The sequence below is a fragment of the Scylla paramamosain genome, chromosome 28 (genome assembly GCF_035594125.1).
Source record: "Scylla paramamosain isolate STU-SP2022 chromosome 28, ASM3559412v1, whole genome shotgun sequence".
Lineage (NCBI taxonomy): Eukaryota > Metazoa > Arthropoda > Malacostraca > Decapoda > Portunidae > Scylla > Scylla paramamosain.
The window spans coordinates 18,282,251-18,307,250 of record NC_087178.1 but is presented as its reverse complement, the minus strand read 5'-3'; the positions used below and the strand labels follow the sequence as shown (position 1 = coordinate 18,307,250).

General features: G+C 43.3%; 1 long non-coding RNA gene across 1 annotated transcript in view; it reads left to right on the top strand.

Annotated features, from left to right (window-relative positions):
- LOC135115034 (uncharacterized) overlaps window positions 1–25,000 on the top strand; it is a 296,581-nt gene that overhangs the window by 204,678 nt on the left and 66,903 nt on the right. Inside the window, exon 5 of the long non-coding RNA XR_010275772.1 lies at window positions 17,314–17,373. This is a non-coding gene — a long non-coding RNA (uncharacterized LOC135115034). The remainder of the gene's footprint in view (window positions 1–17,313; window positions 17,374–25,000) is intronic.

The window sequence follows — 25,000 nt, the reverse complement described above, 5'->3', positions numbered from 1 at the left end:
AGAGAGAGAGAGAGAGAGAGAGAGAGAGAGAGAGAGAGAGAGAGAGAGAGAGAGAGAGGGATAACTATGATAGATCACCTTGTCCTCATACTAAGTATAAACTCTTTTAAATGCCGTGATTAACTTCTCTCACTTCCCCCTCTCTCTCTCTCTCTCTCTCTCTCTCTCTCTCTCTCTCTCTCTCTCTCTCTCTCTCTCTCTCTCTCTCTCTCTCTCTCTCTCTCTCTCTCGTAGCCTGGGAAAAACAAGAAAGAAAAAGGGGACGTTGCATTTGTCGTTTCTAAAATAAAAAACTCAAGATGGCGCAGACCAACGCTGAATTTTTTAGCAGCGCAGGAAGGAAAAACACGGAAATAAAACACTCTTCTCCAATGCGTGCACTCCATTATATAATTGCGAGGGCTTCACCTACCTACTGTTTTATGCTCCGGACAAGAACACGCCTGTGGGAGCTGCGTCTTGATTACTTATGTGTACTGTCCCGTTTTGAATGACTGTCTTCCGGAGTGGTCGATGCTTGCGATGTGTTGGATTATTGTGCTCTGCGATTGTGCGTTATTCAGAGGAGTTTCAGTATTTATCGTCAAAAGTGGGGTAGATATTTTATTAACATTTGCCGTACGCGCGTGTGCATGTTGAATAGTATTTTAATATAAGTCTGTGAACACATTTCCACGAAGACAGTAATTATCTCTCAGTCTACACTAACTTCCTCTCCGTCCCATTAAACTCCAAACTTATGATTGTTTTTAGTTTTAGTTACTTGAAAAAGATGTATTGTGGGAACGACTCTGAAATAATTATTTTAAATATATATATGAGAAGGTGATATCCGAATAAAAAATTGATTTAAGCAGAGGAATAGAAATTGGAAGAAATTTAAAAGTGTGGAAGCTGCTCGAAAGATAAATGTAGGAGAGACAGACAGACAGACAGACACTTAGACAAAAATAGAAATAGAGAACACACAGACTACAGAATAGAAACAGAAATGTAGACTGAGAAACAAAAACAGAAATGAAGATACAGACAATCAAAAATATAAATACAAACTTAAAGAAAAAAATACAGACAGATAGAAGAACAAAGAGGCAGACAGACAGACAGACACGGACAGAAACCTTCCCTAAAAAGAAGTATTTAGACAACAAAAAAAAAAAAGTTAAAAAACGAAAAAAAGAAAAGATGGGAAACGAGAAAAGGTGATGGTGTTTTCTGTGCGTCCTGGGAGAGAGACTGCCATTGTTGTTGTCTGTTTATGAAAACTTGGCCCATCTCGCCTTGTTTATGTGGAGTTTAGGAGGCGAGACCTGACGGGGAGCGGGGCGGCCCTCTCTCCTCGCGGACCGTGCGGCGGGGAGGACGAACCCTGGAGGAGCAGTACTGAGGGTGAGACGAACCATACAAAATAGTCTCCACGGTAATATAGGCCGTTGAGAGACCGTCCCGCAGAGAGAGATGAGCCGCCGAGGAATAGTCCCAAGAATGAGATTGAGGCCCTTGAGAAACAGTACCCAGAATGAGATAGGCTCTTGAGGAACGCTCCCCCCATTGAATGAGCACAAAAGGGGAGGACAAAAGGGACGGGAAAATAGTCCTGGTTTCGCGAGGGCGTCTGTCCCCTTAGCGAGATTGTCCCTTGGAGGAAAAAATAAGGAAAAGATAGATAACAGTCCCGCCAGGAAGACTGACGCAAAAGGTTATGCATTTTAGAGCTTAATGAAACGAGAAAGGATTATGTTTAAAAAAAAAAAAAAGAAAAGGTGAACATTCTCTCTCTCTCTCTCTCTCTCTCTCTCTCTCTCTCTCTCTCTCTCTCTCTCTCTCTCTCTCTCTCTCTCTGGATCTCAAGTCGATGCCCCAAAATCTTGAGCTTAAGACAACGAAAAGTGTAAAAGTTTGGAATCTCTCTCTCTCTCTCTCTCTCTCTCTCTCTCTCTCTCTCTCTCTCTCTCTCTCTCTCTCTCTCTCTCTCTCTCTCTCTCTCTCTCTCTCTCTCTCTCAGAATTAAGTGAAAGTGTGATAAAAGAATGTTGGAGTGAAGAAAGTGTTAGTCATATATTTTATTTTCTTAGAGAATTAAATTATCCTTCTGTTAATTAATGGTTCTCTCTCTCTCTCTCTCTCTCTCTCTCTCTCTCTCTCTCTCTCTCTCTCTCTCTCTCTCTCTCTCTCTCTCTCTCTCTCTCTCTCTCAGGCCCTTAGAGCGTTAATCCCCTCATAAAGTGAAGGATTTACTCTCCTTTAGAGCTTTTACCCTTTCTCTCTCTCTCTCTCTCTCTCTCTCTCTCTCTCTCTCTCTCTCTCTCTCTCTCTCTCTCTCTCTCTCTCTCTCTCTCTCTCTCTGACGATTGATTTTCTTCTAAAGCTAATATTCACCTGGAGTTTGATCTGAGAGAGGAGGAGGAGGAGAAGGAGGAGGAGGAGGAGGACGAGGAGGAGGAGGAGAAAGAGAAAGAAGTGAAAAGAAAGAAAAATAAAAAGAGAAAGAGACGGTACGATACGAGTACAACCAAGAAAATAATAGATACACAGAGAGCCAGAAACAAAGGAAGAAGAAGTGAGAGGAAAAAAAAACGTCAAGGAACTAAAAAGAAAAAAAAATAGAAAAAAGAAAGCGAATATGAAAGAAGTGTGAGAATAACGAGAGTGGTTTGTCAGGAGGAGCTTCAATTGGCAAAGACGCGGAAGAGGAGACGGAAGACAATGGATAAGAAAGGGGAACTTAGGGTCAAAGGGAGGGAAGAGAAGCAATACTAAGAATGGGAACTAAGGAGGCAAACTTGAAGGTCATTTGATGTTGAAGCGAGAAGATTTCCTGGAAGTACTTTGAGAGAGAGAGAGAGAGAGAGAGAGAGAGAGAGAGAGAGAGAGAGAGAGAGAGAGAGAGACATAGACAGACAGAAAGACAAAGACATACAGACAGACACACAGACAGATAAACAGACGAATAAACAGCCAGACAGACAGACAGACAGACAGACAGACAGACAAGCACAAAACAGGAAAACAGAGAGACAGGATAGACAGACAGACAGAGAGAGAGAGAGAGAGAGAGAGAGAGAGAGAGAGAGAGAGAGAGAGAGAGAGAGAGAGAGAGAGAGAGAGAGAGAGAGAGGTTCAAATTTCACTCGTTATTTTTCCCTCATGTTGCTGCCAATCATTTTGTCAATTTACGTTTCCCTCTTAGTTTCCTTCCTTGGAGCACTGTTATCTCGCTTCCCACTTTTCCCTTTCACTCAGAATCTGTTGTTTCTCACTGCCTCTCTCTCTCTCTCTCTCTCTCTCTCTCTCTCTCTCTCTCTCTCTCTCTCTCTCTCTCTCTCTCTCTCTCTCTCTCTCTCTCTCTCTCTCTCTCTCTCTCTCTCTCTCCCTCCCTACCCTTCTTTTAAAACAGTTTTTCTTTTTTTCATCTCCCCTCTCTTCATTTCTTCCTTCATTCTCTTACTCTCGCGCTCTCTATATATCCCTCTCTCCATTTTCCTTATTATTTTTTTCTGTTTCTCATCCCTCGCTTCTTTTCTCTCCCTATCTTCTCTCTACTTTCACTTTTTATCTCCCCTCTCCATTTCTTCCTTCTTTCCTCTTACACTCTCTCGCTCTCTCGCTAAATAAATATCCCTCTCTATTTTTTTCTTATTTTTTTCTCTCATCCCCCGATTTTTTTTCTCTCTTTTTGTCTTCTGTCTACTTCCACTTTTTATCTCCCCTCTCTTCATTTCTTCCTTCATTCTCTTCCTCGCTCTCTCACTATATATCCCTTTATTTTTTTATTCATTTTTTCTCTCATCTTTCGCTCCTTCTCTCTCTCTCTCCCTCTCTTCTTATCTTCTCTCCACTTTCAATCCAAATTTTCTCTTATTTTTTATTCTCTTCCTCCAAGACGTCTCCTCTTCCTCCATTACTCCATATCCTTCGGTTCTTTTCATTTTCTCTTTTCAGATTCTTTCAGTGATATTTTCTTTTTCTCTGCTTCTCTTTCTCGCCTTTTGAACTCCCTTGCTTTGTCTGCGTCTGTCTGTCTGTCTGTCTGCGCTCTCTCTCTCTCTCTCTCTCTCTCTCTCTCTCTCTCTCTCTCTCTCTCTCTCTCTCTCTCTCTCTCTCTCTCTCTCTCTCTCTCTCTCTCTCTCTCTCTCTCTCTGTTTCTCCATCCGTGTCACGTTCTTCCTCTGACACCGAATAATAGCAGGTGACCCATTATTCTCTCTCTCTCTCTCTCTCTCTCTCTCTCTCTCTCTCTCTCTCTCTCTCTCTCTCTCTCTCTCTCTCTCTCTCTCTCTCTTACTATGTTATTCTATAAAACTGTATTCGTGTGTGTGTGTGTGTGTGTGTGTGTGTGTGTGTGTGTGTGTGTGTGTGTGTGTGTGTGTGTGTGATGTACGTTAATTACAGGTGTATTGATCAGTGGCTACCGCTCTGGTCCCCTCAGACACTCAGCCAGGTGAGAGAGAGAGAGAGAGAGAGAGAGAGAGAGAGAGAGAGAGAGAGAGAGAGAGAGAGAGAGAGAGAGAGAGAGAGAGAGAGAGAGAGAGAGAGAGAGGGTAAGCCGTTCTTAAAGCTTCATTCTTACTGGTCTGCGATAGTAGTGTTCTGGCTCCCTATTGGCTGATTTGTTACGCGTCAAGCCAATAGTGTGGAGGATGGCAGATGCTTGTTATGATCCTCACTACTCCCATGTCTTCCCTTCTTTCCTCCTCTTCCTCCTCCTCCTCCTCCTCCATTCGTTCCCTCCAATTTAGGATTTAGGCTTTGTAATTCTCCACCACACAGCATATGAGTTTTTTTCTATCCTCCTCCTCCTCCTCCTCCTCCTCCTCCTCCTCCTCCTCCTCCTCCTCCTCCTCCTCCTCCTCCTCTGATTCTACTGTTTCTTTTCCTTTTCCTCCTTTTTTTTCACGTGATCTTCAAACGTCATTCAGTTTCATCTCATTTCTCTCCCAGCACAGTACACACACACACACACACACACACACACACACACACACACACACACACACACACACACACACACACACACACACACACACACACACACGACATAAATCCTACCCAATAGTCCTTCCTCCTCCTCCTCCTCCTCCTCCTCCTCCTCCTCCTCCTCCTCCTCCTCCTCCTCCTCCTCCTCCTGGTAACGAAGGCAATAATGACATCAATCAGATTTCTCGTTCCTTCGTCAAAGTATGATCATTAATAAATATTTTTTCATACACCTTCATTACTGAGAGAGAGAGAGAGAGAGAGAGAGAGAGAGAGAGAGAGAGAGAGAGAGAGAGAGAGAGGGAGAGGGGGAGAGGAATTAATAATAGTGAATAATAATATAGGCGTAGGATCTGTCAATATCAAGTTGCCAATTAATCATAGATAGGTAAGGGAGAAGGAGGAAGAGGAGAAGGTAGAGCAAGAGGAGGAGGAGGAGGAGGAGGAGGAGGAGGAGGAGGAGGAGAACATTCTTTTCCAATATTGTCTCTCTCTCTCTCTCTCTCTCTCTCTCTCTCTCTCTCTCTCTCTCTCTCTCTGTCAGTTCTAATTTTTCCCTTTACTCTCCTTCCCTCTCTCTCTCATCCGTCAAATTTTCATATAGAACATTCATTTATTTGAATTTTCCTTTCACGTGCAGCCTTCCCTTCCCTTCCCTTCCCTTCCCTTCCCTTCCCTTTCCTCTTGATCCTCTGTGTCCTCTTCCATCACACGAACGTCAGCAAGTTTCCTCCATCCATTCCTCTTTTCCCTCCCAGTTTCCTTCCCTCCCTCCCTCCCACACGCCTTGCCTCTGTCAGTAGGCTTATATTAACCTTTATTATTTCCTCTGTCTCCTCTCACTCTCCCCTCCCCCTTCTCTCCCTTCCTCCACTCTCACTCGCTCCCTTTCCGGCTGAACAGTTCATCTTCATATTCCTCTCCTTTTTATTTTTAATTTTCTCTCTCCCTTATTTATTTCCCTTCCGTCCTCGTTCATTGATTTGTTTCCCTTGCGTTTGTTCCCTATAGGCGTCTCTCTCTCTCTCTCTCTCTCTCTCTCTCTCTCTCTCTCTCTCTCTCTCTCTCTCTCTCTCTCTCTCTCTCTCTCTCTCTCTCTCTCTCTCTCTCTCTCTCTCTCTCTCTCTCTCTCTCTCAGGTGGCTCAAGTTACCTGGATCTCCTAATGAAGGCACGTCTCCTGTCATTCTTCCTCCGACGTTATCACAATATTCTCTTACGACCAGGATTACGTAGAGAGAGAGAGAGAGAGAGAGAGAGAGAGAGAGAGAGAGAGAGAGAGAGAGAGAGAGAGAGAGAGAGTGGGGGGATAGGTTTGGGTGGCTGGGGGGAAAGGGTAAAGGAGATAAAGGAATTCAGAAAAGAGATTAAAACGTGGAAATATTCGCAGGTGATAATTCAGCAGGAAATGTTGAAATACTTTAATAAATGCCCCGGATTTGGAGTGTCATGAGGAGAAGGTATTTTACAAACGAGACGTCTTTTACCTTTTATTCTCATTGGATAATTAACATGAGTGCATGGGAGGGGGCCTCTCATGCACCACGCACTGTACTCCTGTGCATGACACTCGCTGCTCCTCATGGACACGAAAGACTCATGAAGCGAGTGTTTATGGAAATTACTGGTTAATACAACACGTCATGACATGTAGAGAGCTTAGCACACTTCTGTAATTAAATAAATAAAATAGCATTGGACACAGGAGCCGCGGCACCGGAGCCAGAGCGGAGAGCCAAAGGGCAGTGCCAGGGGGAGCCACGGGTTGGTGGGCGAGGGATGAGGATTAGAGGAAGGGGGAGGGGAGGTGCCACCGTCTCCACTTACCAAATTAGTACTAATGAGGGAGGACTCTGGAGGGAGGGAGGACTGGTGGGAAGGAGGAAGGGTAGGGGGAGAGGGAGGGAAGGCGGAGGACAGCTGGCGAGGCGAGAGACAAAGGGACGATATTTACGGAGGGAAAAACGCGTCCAAGCAGAGAGGCATTTTTTAAAACGGCAAAAAAAAAAAAAAAAAAGACGGGGAAATGTGAAGAAATGGTGGATAGTAGAGATAAATGACTTCTGGGAACACATACACACACACACACACACACACACACACACACACACACACACACACACACACACACACACACACACACACACACACACACACACACACACACACTCACCTGGTGGCGGAGGCAGAAGGCTGAGGGTGTTGTTTCCTCCCGTCGCCCAGTCACACAGGGAACACTCGTCATTAGCCCACTTATGCCCTCCTGCCTCGTCCTCTTCCTCTCCCTCACCGCCATCATCCAGCCCCTCGTCCTTTTCTTCCTCCTTCTTCTTCCTCCCCTCCTCCTGCAGCCTACCGATGGCTCCGGTGAGGAATGGCGGAACGGGCGGGGGCGGGAGGGTCAGGATGGAGTCAGGGGGCGGGGGCAGGTAGGCAAAGTCGTCGCAGGGCATGGAATCAGTGCAGGTGTAGTTGATATCATAAAGGTCATCCTCGTACAGCTGCTCCTCGTAGGTGTAGAAGCCGTCCGTGAAGCTGTTTGTAAGGACGACCTCCTCCACGCCATCCCACCACGCCTCATCGTCCTCCCAGCTCTCCCCAACCTCCTCCAACCCCTCGTGGAAGTCCAAGAAGGCATTGGTCCTCCCACCTCCGCTATTTCCACCTCCACCGCCTCCACCTTCTCCATGCTGGTGGTGCAGAGGGCGAGGTGGAGGGTAAGAGTGGTCGTAGTAGAGGACGTGGTAGGGTGGAGGGTGTGGCGGGGGGTTGGGGGGCGAGGTGGAGGGTCACCCGGTAAGAGGGAGGAACCTAGGGCGGGTCCAAGGAGCAGGAGTGACAGTCCCGCCCCGCCTCGCCACCACCACCACCACCACCAGCAGCGCATCTGTCGGAGAGAAGAATGAGGTTAGGTTAGGTTAAGTTAGCACACGCACAAAGAATATTTTTCTTTGTACTTTTCTTTTTTTTTACAACAGAAAAATATGAATATTGAGTGGAAAAAAATATTAGACATAAAACTCGCTATAATAGTTAGTTTTCTCCCAAAAAGATAGAAAGAACAAGGTGAACTAATTTCCCAAAAGACACAACAAGTCCCTAAACTTTATCTCCACGCAAGACAGATAGCCTTGAATTTATCGCTCGGAAGATAGAACACGCCAAACTTATTTCGCACGAGACAAAACACCGTAAATTCACTCGGCGTGGCATAGGAAACCGTGGAGTTGTCTCGGTAAATATATATCGATGTCTTGTTTCCGAAGAGTCTAAAATGTGCACTGCGTCAGATGATTTGCGAAGTAATATTTTGGTCCGGTGACACTCTGCACACCCACCACACACACACACACACACACACACACACACACACACACACACACACACACACACACACACACTGAAATATGCAACACAGCACTAAGGCCGCACCGTATATACACTTCAAAAACTATATTCACCGTACATACATGCATACATACAAACAACATACATATTTATACGTATGCTTAAATTCGCACCACCACACAGATAAACAGCTGTAAATATTGTCACAATAACCATAAAGAGATAAAGAGTTGGCACATAAACTAGATACACACACACACACACACACACACACACACACACACACACACACACACACACACACACACACACACACACACACACACACACACACACACACACACACACACACACACACACACACACATGCGCAAGTGACCCAAAGCGAATAAAAAATTTCATCCGTGAATTTGTGCTTAACGTGAAAACATGCATGCAGAAAATACATACATACATACCCATACATACATACACACACACAGCACCTGCGTACCTACACACCAACATACATACATATATACAGGCAAAAGAAAATTGAATGCATATTTCTCCACCGAACTTGTATCGCACGTAACTCGTCTTGGTGGTGGAAGGGAGGGAAAGGAAGGAGGCGGCGATGGTGGCGGTGGGTGGGATGGACAGGGAGGGAGGAGCAGGGAAGGTGAGGGCGGGGACGGAAGGAGTGACGGGCGGGGACGAGGAGTGACGGGCGTGGAGGAACCCTCGCACGGGATACAGACGGGGCGGAAACATGTCTCCGGGAGGGAAATGCGTTAGGGGTTAGATATTCCCTGAGCGAGGACCTGAACTTGGCAAAATCTTCTTCTGGACTTGGCATGGCGCGGCGACCAGGCAGCAGCAGGAGGAGCAGGAGGCAGAGGTGAAGGAGGCGGTAAAGGGGAAGGAAGAAATGGGAGGAATGGAGTGGAAATGTGTGAGGATGTTCTTTCCAGTCGTCATGGCCCAACACCTCCTCCTCCTCCTCCTCTACTCCTACTCCTCTTTCACTTCCATCACCTCCTCCTCCTCCTCCTCCTCCTCCTCCTCCTCCTCCTCCTCCTCCTCCTCCTCCTCCTCCTCCTCCTGTTGCTATTTCCTTCCTACCGTTCTTCTTTTCTTTCATGGATGCAGTTTCCTTTCTACATCCATCATTCTTGCCCCCTCCTCCTCCTCCTCCTCCTCCTCCTCCTCCGGGGATCCTAGCATTTCATCGTACCTCCATGTATTCCTCCTCCTCCTCCTCCTCCTCCTCCTCCTCCTCCTCCTCCTTCTCCCCATGCTCTCATCTCCGACGTGAGAGAAAAATGGCCGTCCATCTCTCACCACTCGAAGATTCCCGTGCCCCTCCAAGGCTGGTGTTGGCGGTGGGGCGGGCCGGGGTTATCGCTGCCGGTGATCGCGGTCGGCCGGGGTCGAGTGGCCGCCATCGAGTGCCTTCACATAGATATTTTGTCCTTAAATTACTCGCTCCGGCCCCTGAGGTGAAGACGGGTTGGGGCGGGGAGGAGCTGGGGTGTGTAGTGTGTGGTGGGGCTGGCAGGGTTCGCTCGGTGGGTGGAAGTGAGTGTAAATGTTCCTGGTGGTGGTTATCTGTCTTCCGGATTGGTCACTGACGACGCGAGTGTGTTTCCATTGGGTATTGGCAGCGGCGGGAACATTGCTTGGCTGCCTTTTTGTGATTGGTAGGATGCTGGGTCTCTCTCTCTCTCTCTCTCTCTCTCTCTCTCTCTCTCTCTCTCTCTCTCTCTCTCTCTCTCTCTCTCTCTCTCTCTCTCTCTCTCTCTCTCTCTCTCTCTCTCTCTCTCATATTCTTTTCTAATAATCTTAACTTCCAGGTCTTACATTGTGTTAATTTCTGTTTTCTTCATATTTTCTTTTATTCTCCTTTCTTTTTTGTGAACTCTGTTATACTGTGTGTGTGTGTGTGTGTGTGTGTGTGTGTGTGTGTGTGTGTGTGTGTGTGTGTGTGTGTGTGTGTGTGTGTGTGTCTGTCAGTCATGATCTTTGTCTGTCTCTCTCTCCTGGTGTTGGCTGTGTAAGTGTCCTGTGACTCTGTGTGTGTGTGTGTGTGTGTGTGTGTGTGTGTGTGTCCTCTCATTTAAGGTGACGCGCAGGCAATGGATGGAGTGAAGTCTAAATTACAGAATCAAGGACAAAAGCATTAATAAAGGGACACGAGCAAGAGGAACAAAGAGAAGAATGACAAGTGTATTAAGAATGGAACGAGAAGCAGAAAATTATCATGAAAGGGATATCATATAAACAGTATGGAAAAAAAAAAATTAAGAAAAAAAAACAAATGAGCAAGAAGAAGAAGAAGAAGTGTATAAAGAATAGATGATTGAACTGAATGAAAGGCAGCATAAAGATCAGTATGGAAAGAAGAAAAAAACTAAATGAGGAAAAAAACAGGAATTGGCGCAAGAGGGACAAAAGAAGAATCACATGCGTGTTAAGAATAGAGAAATAAACAGAATGGAAAGCAGAATAAAATCGTGGAAGGGGTTTAGGTCAGAGGACAGTTTGAAAAAGAATACAAAAACACAAAGAGGGAAGAAGATAAAGAACGTGAGTATAGAAATGTGTAATGAGAAGGGAAATATAAATAGAACGAGGAAAATTCTATATGAAACGACTAAAGGCCAAAGAGAAAGGCTTGAAGAACAGAAATAGCAACAATAATAATAAGATGAAGAGGATAATGGAGAATAATGACAGTATAATTGGGAAATAGAAGATGGACAAATGTAGAGATAGAATGTAATGATGAAAAGAATGCAAGTCAAAGAACACTTTCGAAAACAACAACAAGAGCAGCAACAACAACAACAACAACAATGGAAACAGGAATAAGGACGTGAAAAAAAGTGAGTTGGGAAATAATCAAATGGAAAAGTAAATAAATACATAGAACGAGAGACAATGCAAAGTCATGAAAGGGATATGTAGATTAAAGAACAGTGAGAACAACAACAACAACAACAACAACAACAACAACAACAACAACAACAACAACAACAACAACAACAACAACAACAACAACAACAACAACAACAACTACTACTACTACTACTACTACTACTACTACTACTACTACTACTACTACTACTACTACTACTACTACTACTACTACTACTACTACTACTACTACTACTACTAATAATAATAATAATAATAATAATAATAATAATATGCTGTTGCTGCCACTACTGCTTCTTCTGCCACAAAAAGAACAACAAGAACAAGAACATTAACAACAACAACAACAACGACAAACAAGAATATGAAGAACAAGAAGTATGACAAGCACTATATAAAAAAAAAAAAAAAATGGAAATATAACAGAACGAGGAGGAAAAATTACGAAGGTACATGATAAGAATTAAAGATTCCCCGCACTCTTGCCCGTCCATCTAGACTCCTCCCGCGAGCTGCCTGGTGACCGCTGCGCTAAATGTTCATAAAATCTCGGGCACTCTATCGTTGTGACATTTGCTGCCTTGAATTCGCCAAGCACTGTGTTCCGTAACTGGAGAATGTGAAGATTGATTGTTTTCTCCTTCGTAACGACAAGATCTCTAGGTATGTAAGTTTAAAGGCTTAAGATCCTCTCTTATCTTTTATCCTATCTTTGTTTCCAGCTCTGTGTGTCCTTGTCTCAGCGTCTGTGTCTGTGTATGTGTCTCCGTTTTTCTCCTGGCCAGTGACCGCTTCCGCCCCACATGGCTCGCCAGCTGTTGCCTCGGAAACTGAACTAAAAAAAGAAAAAAAAAGGAAAAAAATGGCATTCTTTTCCCACTAATGGCTCCGTTGTCCCTCCCTCCTCCTCTTCGTCTTTTGCTTCCTCCATTCCTTCCTTTCCTTCTGCCTTCTTTCTTTCCTTCTTTATCTTTTCTTTCCTGTTTTCCTTACCTCTTTTCTTCCCTCTTTCTTTATTCCTTCCGTCTTTCCTTCCTTTCATCTCTTTCCTTCTTCCTCTCCTTCCTTCAAATCCTCTTGTTTTTCTTCTTTTCGTTATTCCTTTCTTTTCTTTTTGCTTTCTTCGTTCCCTTCGTCCTTCTCTGTCATTTTATTCGCATTGTTCCATCCATCCATTCCTTTACATATTCCTTTCTTCCTTTTTAACTCTTATTCATCCTTCCTCCTTCCTTTGCTTCGTCTTTTGTTTCTTTTCTTCCTCCCATTCTTGCTCCTTTCCTGTCTTCCTTTCTGCCTTCCATCCTCTCACCGTTTCTTCGTTTATTCATTTCTTTCTTCCCCCTTCCTTCCTTCCTTCCTTCCTCCCTTTTTTTTATCGTCTTTCTCTCTCCTTCATCTCTTGTCCTTCCATCTTTCTTCATATTTATTGTATTGTTGTTATTCTCTTTTTCTTTTTCCACTATTATTTTATCATCAAATTCGCTTCGCTTCTCTCCATTTCTCTGTCTCTCCTTGTCGTTATTACCGCTATCTTCTTCACCTCCTCTTCTAAGTATGATACAATTCTGTCCTCACCTTCTTCTCTTCCTCTTCTTCATCTCCCTCTTCCCCTTTTATCAGCTCGTCCTTCACTTCCTGTTCTTGCCTCTCCTTGTGTTGGTTCTGAAATATTCCTACTTGCTCTTCTTCCCTCATTCTATATGTCTTTGCCCGTAATAATTCAATTTACTCTCTCTCTCTCTCTCTCTCTCTCTCTCTCTCTCTCTCTCTCTCTCTCTCTCTCTCTCTCTCTCTCTCTCTCTCTCTCTCTCTCTCTCTCTCTCTCTCTCTCTCTCGATATGCTCAGTCATTTAATTTACTTTCTCGTTTTACAGTTCTTCTATTTTATTCTGTTATTTACGTTTCGCTTTTATTTATTTATTTTTTTGGTGTTTTCCTCATTATTCCTTCCTTTCTCGTACTTCATATATTATTTCATGTTTTTGTTTTATTAATTGTTAGGTCGGCTCTGTACTTCTGTTATATTCATTACAAAAATTGATTATTCTCTCTCTCTCTCTCTCTCTCTCTCTCTCTCTCTCTCTCTCTCTCTCTCTCTCTCTCTCTCTCTCTTTAACATTTACCTTCTCTGTCGTTTTATTTGGTAATTCCTAAGCTTCTCTTTTCTTGATTTTTATTCCATTCTTTTCTTTATGTATAAAATTGTGATTCAATTGTCATTTTTATCAAATATTTATCAGCCACCTTCGCTCTGTCTCTCTCTCTCTCTCTCTCTCTCTCTCTCTCTCTCTCTCTCTCTCTCTCTCTCTCTCTCTCTCTCTCTCTCTCTCATCTCTCATCTCTCCCTCTTTTCTTCTCTCTCTCTCTCTCTTCATCCCTCTTTCCTTCCTTCTCCCCCCTCTCTCCTCCTGCCGTCTCTCCTCCTTCCCTCCTTCTCCCTCCCTCTCTCATTCTCCCTCCCCCCTATTCCCCTTCCTCCCTCCCTCCCCCCACAAGTCGAGGAGGGACACCAGTGTTCCTCCATTACTATGTAAATTGTTAGATCGACTTGCTCCCTTGGCCTATCCGGAACACGACGAGGAGCTGCCACCCGTCCACCCACGCCAGGTCATACACGCCCGCCGGTCATACCACGCCCTCAAACTGCCACGACACGACGCCTAAGGTTACGTGCCAGGTCGGCCAAGGGCGTAGCAGCTCTCGGGAGGCTGGCTTTGGTTGTCAGCTTCTCGTGAACAGCCCCTCAATCTTCCGCTTACAATTGACAGTGTAATGAATATTTGCACGGCGCTGAGGACAAGGAGAGAGAGAGAGAGAGAGAGAGAGAGAGAGAGAGAGAGAGAGAGAGAGAGAGAGAGAGAGAGAGAGAGAGAGAGAGAGAGAGAGAGAGAGAGAGAGAACTGGACAAATCAAAAATCGAAAGAGAAAAGAAAGGAAGAGAAACAAGGAAAAAAGAAGAAAAAAGAAGCCGAAGAATAGGAAGGAAGATGAGAGAGAGAGAGAGAGAGAGAGAGAGAGAGAGAGAGAGAGAGAGAGAGAGAGAGAGAGAGAGAGAGAGAGAGAGAGAGGAACAAAGACACAACTGAATCTAAATCGAAAAAAAAGAGAAGAAAACGAAGAGAAGAAATAAGAAAAAAGAAGCAAAGAAAAGAAAGGAAGACAGAATATGACACGAGAGAGAGAGAGAGAGAGAGAGAGAGAGAGAGAGAGAGAGAGAGAGAGAGAGAGAGAGAGAGAGAGAGAGAGAAAGGTGCTGTGATGGGTGTGTTTGGGGAGGCGGGAACATATAAAAACACTCGAGACACAATAGGGAAGAAAAGTCGCAATTCAGTGATCCACTTTAACTGTTCCTTAAGGGCTGTTGTGTCTGGCCAAGCGACTGTGGGGGAAGTTTTCAAGATACATCCTCTCTCTCTCTCTCTCTCTCTCTCTCTCTCTCTCTCTCTCTCTCTCTCTCTCTCTCTCTCTCTCTCTCTCTCTCTCTCTCTCTCTCGTGTCATATTCTGTCATAATTTCCTTTCTTAGCTTCCTTTTTTCTTATTTATCTTCCCTTGTCTTCTATTTTTTTTTTCATTTTGTTGTTTACTTTTCAGTTTTATTCTAGTTTTTGTCTTCTCTCTCTCTCTCTCTCTCTCTCTCTCTCTCTCTCTCTCTCTCTCTCTCTCTCTCTCTCTCTCTCTCTCTCTCTCTCTCTCTCTCTCTCTCTCTCTCTCTCTCTGTCCATTCCTTCCTTTCTTGCTTGTTATTTCTACACATTTATTTCTTTGTGTCTCTCTTTGTCCTGCCTCCTCCTCCTCCTCCTCCTCCTCCTCCTCCTCCTCCTCCTCCTCCTTTTCAGCCACATCCTTCTTTCTTCGTGATCTCACCACTGATAACACTGTGAAGGTTACGGACGTGTGGATTTAACTTACGTACACGATACACACACACACACACACACATACACACACACACACACACACACACACACACACACACACACACACACACACACACCTATTTATGTACGCAAAGATATGTCTGTCTCAGAATGTTCGGTTCGCTTCGTATCTCAGTGTGTGTAAAAATCCGATCAATTTAAGAGTACGGATCCGTTAGATTATTTAACCGCAACGTGTGTTTTATTTATTTTTTTTCTCTCTCTCTCTCTTTCTTTCTTTCTTCCCTTTCTTCTCCTCTTCTTTCTCGCTCTCCTTTCACGTTAATCATTTGCATCATTTCCTTTGCCATTCGCTTGACCGGGATAATGTGTCTCTGTTTATTTATTTTATTTATTTATTTATCTTTTTTTTATGATTGCTCTTAGGTTTCCTCCTCCTTGACCTCACCCCGAGGCGTTTAATTTTTTTTTTACAACTGTCCTTAGGTTAGGTTTCCTCCTCCTTGACCTCCCCCTCGAGGCGTGACCTTCGTGCGTGACCACTCCAGTGTGCCTGACCCTCCTTCCCAACTATAGCCCTCCCTGCCCCCTGCTTCCCTCCCAGTGCTCGGAAATGACCAGTGTTGAAGGGACAGAGAAAGGAAATGATTGTGATGGTTGGGCATGTAGTGGTGGTAGCAGTGGTGGTGGTGATGGTACTCGTGGTGGTGGTGATAAATTGCTGTGGTAGTAGTAGTAGTAGTAGTAGTAGTAGTAGTAGCAGTAGCAGTAGCAGTGGTGGTGGTGATGGTGGTGGTGGTAGAAATAGTAGTAGAAGTAGTTGTAACAGTAGTAGCAGTAATAGTAGTAATAGTAGTAAGAGGAGACGAGAAAGAGTAAATGAAGACGGAAAACAAATGACAAAATATTAACACCAAATAAATATGCAATGAATAATAAAAATAAATATAAATAAATATAATGATAAATAATAATGAATAAGCTTCAGTGAATAGTTAATGAGCCATCTATCCCAGTTTTGAGCGCCTGTCTTCCTGTCTGTTATGTATTTCCTGTCAGCAGCGATAAATATCTTAGGCCGTGTTGACCAGCGGAGGGTCAGTAATTTGGACCAATCAGCAAGGCTTTCTGAACTCCTAATGAAGGATCGACCGCGTATCTCAGCCAATCAGCAGCCGTTTGTCGGTCCTGTGATTAGATTAGCCAATCACTGACCTTCTCTGATGCAACTAATCAGCTTTCTCTAGTGCCATACTGCGAAAAGAGAGAGAGAGAGAGAGAGAGAGAGAGAGAGAGAGAGAGAGAGAGAGAGAGAGAGAGAGAGAGAGAGAGAGAGAGAGGATCATGAAATCTCTCTGAATCTCCCAAGTCTCTCAGATCTCGTAACGAAGAGACGCCCTTCCTCCTCCTCCTCCTCCTCCTCCTCCTCCTCCTCCTCCTCCTCACCAAGGGTCATAGTCGTATACCTTTCAAGAGGAATATCGTCCATCCTGCAAATGGCGAGGTGGCTTACTATTCTTTTGGCCCAAGAGGATGATGCATTGAGGGGAAAGAGAAAGAAGAAATAAGAGTGTAGGAGGAAGGGGAGAGAAAGATGGAAGAAGAGAGGGAGTAAGGGATGTGAGGATGTATTAAATTATGCAGAACAGAGTGTAATAAAGAAGGAATAGAGAGGTGAAGGAAGAAGAAGAAGAGGAGAAGGAAGATCAATTTATATTATTGATTGTTTGGTGACTTCAGTGTGTGTGTGTGTGTGTGTGTGTGTGTGTGTGTGTGTGTGTGTGTGTGTGTGTGTGTGTGTGTTTCGTGATTACTGGTCTCTTGGTCTTTTAGGGAGGGAAGAAGGAAGGAGGAGGAGGAGGAATACAAAGGAAAGCCAAAGGAGGAGGCGGAGGAGGAGGAGGAGGAGGAGGAGGATGAGGAGGAGGAGGAGGAGGAAAGTATATACCATCTTTAAATAAATATATAAAGGAGGAGGAGAAGGAAAGTGTAGACAACCTCAGAATAAAAGTATATAAAAGACAATGAAAAGGAAACAGTATTTTTTAATTTCCCTCCTTGGAAGAAAACATTTTCCCCATTAGGAGTAAATATCGCCTCCGAAGTGTGCATTATATTCCCCTCAGAGTTTTAATTTTGCCACGCCGTGTTATTTTTCCCGGAGATAAATTTGTGTTTTTCCTCCCTCAGATGTTGCACCCAGGCGAGGCGAAGGCGCAGAAGGCAGCCTGGTTCGCGGTCTTTGTTTCCGTAAGTGTTATTTTATTATCGAATTTAAGTTTTATTTTGTGAGGATCTTTCTTTTTCTTTCCTTTTTTTTTTCTTTCCTCTCTCTCTCTCCTTTTGCGTATGTGGTGAAATAGAGAAAGGACGGAACTCTCTTCTGCTTCAGTCTAATAATCCCCCGAAGCCCCAAATGAAACTCGTAATCACGTTCGGATCCGCTTCGTAGTTCCGCCTGTTTTGAGGGCTTCGAATAATCATCAAGAGAACAGGAATATTTTTGTTGACAGACTTGTGCTTTGAGGGCAAGGGAAAATGTGATGAGTAATATGAACACTGGGACCTCATGATGAATTTCTTGATGTGCTGATGGGACTGTAAGAAGACTGACGCTGGTTCACAATTCAAATAGGTACATGTTTTTTTTTTTTTTTTTTTTTTTTGTACGTAGCCTTTTTTTGTGTGTACTGGCCAAGGGCAACAAAATTTATATACAAAAAAAGAAGACCCTCTGAAATGCATTGATGTTTTTGTAAGGTTCACTGATTCATAATTTAGTTACTTGCATTTTTCTTTAATTCCTTTCCGACGCAACTTTTTTTTTTTTTATGGAAGAGAATTACTAGTCAAGGGCAACAAAAATGATATAAGAAAAAAGTTCCACAAAGGTGCCAGTCGTACAGGAAAGAAAGGCCAAAAAGATTGTTCCAATTTGGCAAAGTTAGTTAAGTTAGGTTTGGTTAGGTTAGGTTAGGTTAGGTTAGGTTAGGTTAGGTTAGGTTAGGTTTGGAGAGCATACGAAGGAAAAACGACTGGACTGGACACTGATCTCTTGAAGCGTAATGAAAGTATGGGTGAATTAATTGGTTAATTGAATAAATGCGCCGGAAGCAAACGATTGATTGATTGATTGAAGGATTGGCGCTTCATCAAGGTCATCCGCAAGTATAACTACTATCATTATTATTATTTTTATTGCTGCAGTTATTGAAGTCATTACCATTGTTGGCCTTACTGTTGTTATTGCTGCTGATAAATAACTGCACTGTTTATGGAATATGTATCATCAGACCGTGATCTATGAGGGCACGCATACAACAATGACGAATGACAATAACCATTAAAATATTGATTGATTAGCTGTTTTGTTTTAGAAAAGAAGAAAAAACGAATCTTATTATCTCACTGTAGTATCATAACACATGTGAAATGATAATGATGATAGTATTGCAAGGGTATTAACTTAACCGAATATTATCAAGAAATACAGTCACTGTCATAAGTTGTATCCTGCTTCGTCGCCGTGATGAATCATAACTACCTCAGGTTCGAAGGTTTGAACACCTCGCACTCCTCTCCTCACGACGCCCCGTTGTTCAAAGCTTCGAAGCTGAGCTGGTTACGACTCATCATGGCGACGAAACAAGAAAACTTATGACAGCAATCGTACAATTATTTTTAATGTTCCAGTTTAAAGCAAATTCCTAAATCAGGGAAGCGTACATCTGACAGGGCGGCAGCTGGCGTGTTCACCTGAGCAGTTCCTTCCTCGTTGATCGCTCACCTGACACAAACTGGAGTCCCAGATCATGTATCTACTTCTGTTACCGTTCACTGGCCACACCGTTAGTAGTAGCCAGGAAGCCCAGGCCGGGTTATAAGAGTGCTCCAGCTTGGTGGTCGTAGAGATTAAGAGGAAATGGTCTGTATTTAGAAACAACAAGAATATTTCCAAAGGTCACAGATGATTTGTCAGGTTCTCAAGAGTGTCTCCCCTGTTAATAATATACAGATCTTGGTAATCCGTCACTGCAACCATAAATACACCTTTAGAAATCCCCGTAACCTCATTTAGAGCCTTCTGAATGTAGTGGAGGTGCGGCGCAGATATGTTTCGGGTTATGGTGGTATAAACAAGCGAGGCCAATGACCCAAAACCCACACAGCCTCCACAGCCTCAGCGACAAGCCCTCAGCGCCTCTTTATGGGCGTTTTATGTGTTCACTTGATCTCCATTGCGCGGGCCATTAATACCAGGGACACTCGGCGGTAAAAATGTGAAAATGACTTAATTACCGCGGCTGATGAGGGGTAAATACTTCGATAGCTCTCAATTCCTCGTGTAGTAACTGTCTGGTTCAGCGTGTTTTCTTGCCTCCTTTGTTGTTCTGCGTTGTTATATATTTGGGCGGACGTTGTTGAATTCTCTAGTAAATTTTTGTTGAAGTGGTTCTTGATCGGTTTATGTTCCAAATATGTGGTCTCTCCAGTCATCAGTGTGGTCAGGTTAAGTCAGGTCAGGTTAGGTGAGGCAGTTAAGGTTAGATTTATTGGGTAAGTTGCGTCCTGTGGGAGAAATGGCCCGTGGAAGTTTACAATTGAGGTGATGAAGCGACTTTTCTCAGGGGGCAGCTTGATCCATTATGATGTTCTCCTTTAGTCAGAGAAAAGTATACGAAAATAGTCAGATATTACTCCTGTCGTGGGAATTGAGAGAAGAAAATGAGGAGGATAGTGGTGGGGGAAATAAATCAAGTACATTATGATTGTATTGTATTTCTGCCTCTGGTACATACGAGTAGCAGGGACAGTGATGATAAGGGCGTAGAGTGGATGCAATACATTGACCTCTTTCATAATTCTTCAACGAAAAAAAACACACAAAAAAAAAAAAACAGATTAATAGGTAAATAAGTGATAATACTGAAATAACATCAGCGTTTTCATCAGAGAATTAAGTTAGGTTAGGTTTGGATTCATTCAGTTTATCAATTTCACTGCTGATCCCTTTATTGTGTAGATAGCGAAATGAAAAAGACATGTTTTGCGCAGAAGTAAACAGTCAGGACTTCTACAATCCAACACCGCCTCCGAAAAAAAAGGAAGATAAAGAAAAAAAAAAGAAACAAGAGAAAAGAAAAACAGAAAAAAAGAAGAAGAAAGATAAAAAAGCAGAAAACACCCTGTGGTAGAATATAAGATGATACAACTCGTGGCGTGAAGGGAGGGCATTTGATCTTCCACTCAACGCACTCTGGCGGTGGAAGGAGTCGTCTCAGGTGACCTTTCTCAGGTGACCATGCTACATGATAATTGCCACACTCCTGCCTGAGCTTTGGTTTCATCCACTTGGAGCACTTAGTCGCCGGAGGGTTTTGAAGTCCAAGGGAAATTAAAGTGGTAAATGTAAAGAGAAGGCAAACACACAAGCTTTCTTCCCTTTAATAAAGCTCACGTTCATGTTACAGTATGCTCGTAATTCCAGTAATGCTCTACCACCACCATCACCACTACCACTACCACCACCACCACGACCACCCACCAACAACCATCACCATCACCGCTACTATTACTACTACTACTGCTGATTTTTGTTGTTATGTTGCTGTTGCTGTTGTTGCTGTCATGCATATTTCAGGTAACGGCGTTTGGAAAAGTTGTAGATTGAGCAATCTTGAGCAACCCGTAAACTTGATTCAGTAATTATAGCTATTGGAGAAAAAATATATTGGAATTTCCGACATTCTAAAAACTAAACTCGTTGAAAATATTTAATCCTGCTTATAGAAAAACGAAGCGTAAGCTCTGCGAATATAAATAGTTGACTAATACATGCATACCTTGACACATTATATCGGGAAAATGTAGTGTGTAGTCAGTAGTAATTGGTTTTTGCCGACTTCTAAAGCATCAATTATATTTCCAGTTCTCGTCAAGGTGGGTGAAGCTAATGAGACCACTCCAGCGCTAATGTGATTCCTGCTTTCCTGGTAAAATTGCAAAATCTATAAGCTACGACCGATACCTCGCTTCTTCTGGACGTGTGGTGCCGAGTAAGGAAAGCTTGGTGTTGTTATCGTTATTTTTGTTGTTGTTGTTGTTGTTGTTGTTGTTGTTGTTGTTGTTGTTGTTGTTGTTGTCGTTGTTGTTGTTATTGTTACTGTTATTATTATTATTATTATTATTATTATTATTATTATTATTATTATTATTATTATTATTATTATTGTTGTTATATTTTTGTGCTAAAGTCGTGCAAAATTGCAATGCTATCACGGGAAAAGTCGACCTGAACTACATTAATGACGCACACACACACACACACACACACACACACACACACACACACACACACACACACACACACACACACACACACACACACACACACACACACACACACACACACACACACACACACACACACACACACACACACACACACACACACACACACACACACATTTATTTATTTTAATGATGCTGGTAATATACATATACATATATTTATTTTTATAGATTAATGTGCTCATACTCATACGTGCAGCACATGACGCCTGGCCCTTTCAGTTAAACGCTCTCTCTCTCTCTCTCTCTCTCTCTCTCTCTCTCTCTCTCTCTCTCTCTCTCTCTCTCTCTCTCTCTCTCTCTCTCTCTCTCTCTCTCTCTCTTTAGATTCCGCTTAAAAATAATTATTTGTCATGTATACATAAGGAAACACGAGCAATGTACTAAGTAATGGCAATATTGTTGATGTGCCTTACTGGAACTGAAACTACGTATTATTTGTTTATCTTACTTATCAGAGAAACCGAGAGCATAAATAACAGGGGGATGTGAGGAGGGTGAGCATAAGGAAAGAGAAGACTGTGTAAAAATTGTACACCGCTTTTAAGGCGTAAAGGTGTTGAGAAGGTTACACAGTATCGGGCAAAGGAAAGTTTGTTGGCAAGGTTAATATAAAAGCCTGAAAAGATACAATATGTTGAATGTTGTATTGGTATACGGAAGTTTGTGAGCTAACTTCCCTCGACTGTGGTAAAGTAAAAGTAACAAAGGATAATTTTTTTTAACAAGAGCGGGTAAAAATCGTCAACATGTTTACCAGCTCGGAGTAGAACACATTTGAAGAGGGAGATGAAGAGTATTTCACTACAAAAATTTACCTTTTCTAACGTATTTCATTACACAAATGCAGAGTTGTAACAGTACCCAACCCCTACGCCTGTGCATCAGTCCGACTCAAGCCCTACGTGGAGTCTTTAATGATGGAAACCTACGTATTTCACTCTCTATATTAAACTTGCATGTTTAGACTAGAGTTTAAAGAAAAATATCCAAGTGTGGGAAAGGAAATCCACTGAAAATTAAGTTAGTACAAGAAGGAAGAGTATAATACAGAAAAATAATTGTCCTTTCAGGGAAACAGGACAAACTGAAAGGAGAGAAGGTTCGATACTTTGAGGAATTAGTATTTTACGGTGTTTTAAAGGGAAACTCGCCAATATACGGAGCATAAAAAATAAACTCCGCTAAAAGGAAAGAATAAATTGCACTCAACGAACAAAGAGACGAGGTATTAAAAGAGCAATTAGTGCCATAAAATGAAGACAGTAACAGCCACTTGAGGGGAAAGCTACACGCAGTTGAGGGGAAGTACTAGTTTGACTCGAGAGGGGAAAGGAACTGATAGGAGGAAGAAAAGAGAGAGCCACTGGGGTTTAAGAGGGGCACTAACTACCACTTATGGACCTGTAACTAGCTCTAGAGGGGAGTTGTGATTGGTGGTGAGGGGAGGTGGGCGCTGCTTCCCTCTCCCCACGAAGCCTGAGGGGACACTTAGGTAATCTGAGGCGAGGGATGAAATATTTAACACCGTAGACCTGCAACCGCGCTCTCTCGAAAAACAGGATTAATCTGGCGAGAGAGAGAGAGAGAGAGAGAGAGAGAGAGAGAGGAGAGAGAGAGAGAGAGAGAGAGAGAGAGAGAGAGAGAGAGAGGATATACAGCGGCTAATTAGATTCAGTGCTGCGTATCATCAAAACACAATCTTGTCACACCTTTCCAGTCACAAACACGCATAGGAGAGGGGCACGAGAGACAGGAGGCAGAGGGTGAGACACTGGGAGGCAACACACACACACACACAAACACACACACACACACACACACACACACACACACCCGAGGACGAAAACACATTCTTTACCTTGAATATAACCATTAATCATGACTAGAACGACGCGCGCACCACTCAAAAAAAAAGAACCCCATACTTATATATATATATATTTTTTTATTTTTATTTATTTCATAGTTGCTACAGAGAGGTCGTGTACGAAATTCATCGCCAGTACAGAAAAACTACGTCTTTCTCTTCAGGTCTTCATTATTTACATTACTTAAATTGAAAGGTTAAGGTGGCTCTAAAATGCGGTGTATTATTCATTATCTTTCAGTATTCACGTAATGACTTAAGTTTCTTGGTGCGTTCTTCGTTGGTAATCAAGTTGAAATTCCGAGACGTCCTTATTAGCTTATTATTCTCGTATTTTTGTGCAGCTGAGAGTATTAAGTGCGTGGGGGGTTCTCATTCATCATGCATACATATTAATCTAACGTAATGTCTTGTATCAGTGTAATGCGCATCACTTGGCATAACAGTGACGCAATTTCATGAGATACGAGTGTAATCTTTTGTCCTTCCCTCCGTATCTCCTCCTCCTCCTCCTCCTCCTCCTCCTCCTCCTTCTCCTCCTCCTGCAACTTCTTTTTCCGTCTCCCTAATATTCCTTTTCCTCCTTCTTTTTCTGTTTCCCTTCCTCCTCCTCCTCCTCCTCCTCCTCCTCCTCCTCCTCCCAAACGTTCCCTAAAGACGCGGATTCTGCAGTAATTTTCTCCCCCACTCTCCTCCTCCTCCTCCTCCTCCTCCTCCTCCTCCTCCTCCTCCTCCTCCTCCTCCTCCTCCTCCTCCTCCTCCTCTTCTTCTTTTATCTCTCGTCCTCATCTCTCATCCTTCCGCGCCATCTTCTTCTTCCTTGATGTTTGATTATACAATTTCTTCATCTCTCTCTCTCTCTCTCTCTCTCTCTCTCTCTCTCTCCTCTCTCTCTCTCTCTCCTCTCTCTCTCTCTCTCTCTCCTCTCTCTCTCTCTCTCCTCTCTCTCTCTCTCTCTCTCTCTCTCTCTCTCTCTCGGTGCCATATTCCTTAATTCCAGTCAATAGCAGTCGGTTAATTCAACACATTATGTAATTTTCCAGCCGATTCAGCTCCGGTTATGAGTAGAGGCAGGGAAGGAGAAGGAGGAAGGAAGAGAAGAGAGGAGGAGGAGGAGAAGGAGGAGGAAGAGGAGGAGGAGGAGGAGGAGAAGGAGGAGGATGCTGGCTGTGGTTATGGAGAAAGGTTCTGCAAGCTTATAGATAGCCTCGCAAACACACACACACACACACACACACACACACACACACACACACACACACACACACACACACACACACACACACACACACACACACACACACACACACACACACACACACACACAAGAAAGAGGAAAAAAAAAACGTAGCTGATAAAAGTTAGTTCCATGAGAGAGAGAGAGAGAGAGAGAGAGAGAGAGAGAGAGAGAGAGAGAGAGAGAGAGAGAGAGAGAGAGAGAGAGAGAGAGAGAGAGAGAGAGAGAGAGAGAGAGAGAGAGAGAGAGAGAGAGAGAGAGAGAATAAAGAGAGAAATTGCCAACAAAACTTCCATTTTTCCCTTCTTGTTTATGTTATTTTTCCTTCTGGGCACAACATTTTTTTTCCTCTTTCCTGGCGAACAATGTTGTTTTGGTTGTTGTTGTTGTTGTTGTTGTTGTTGTTGTTGTTGTTGTTG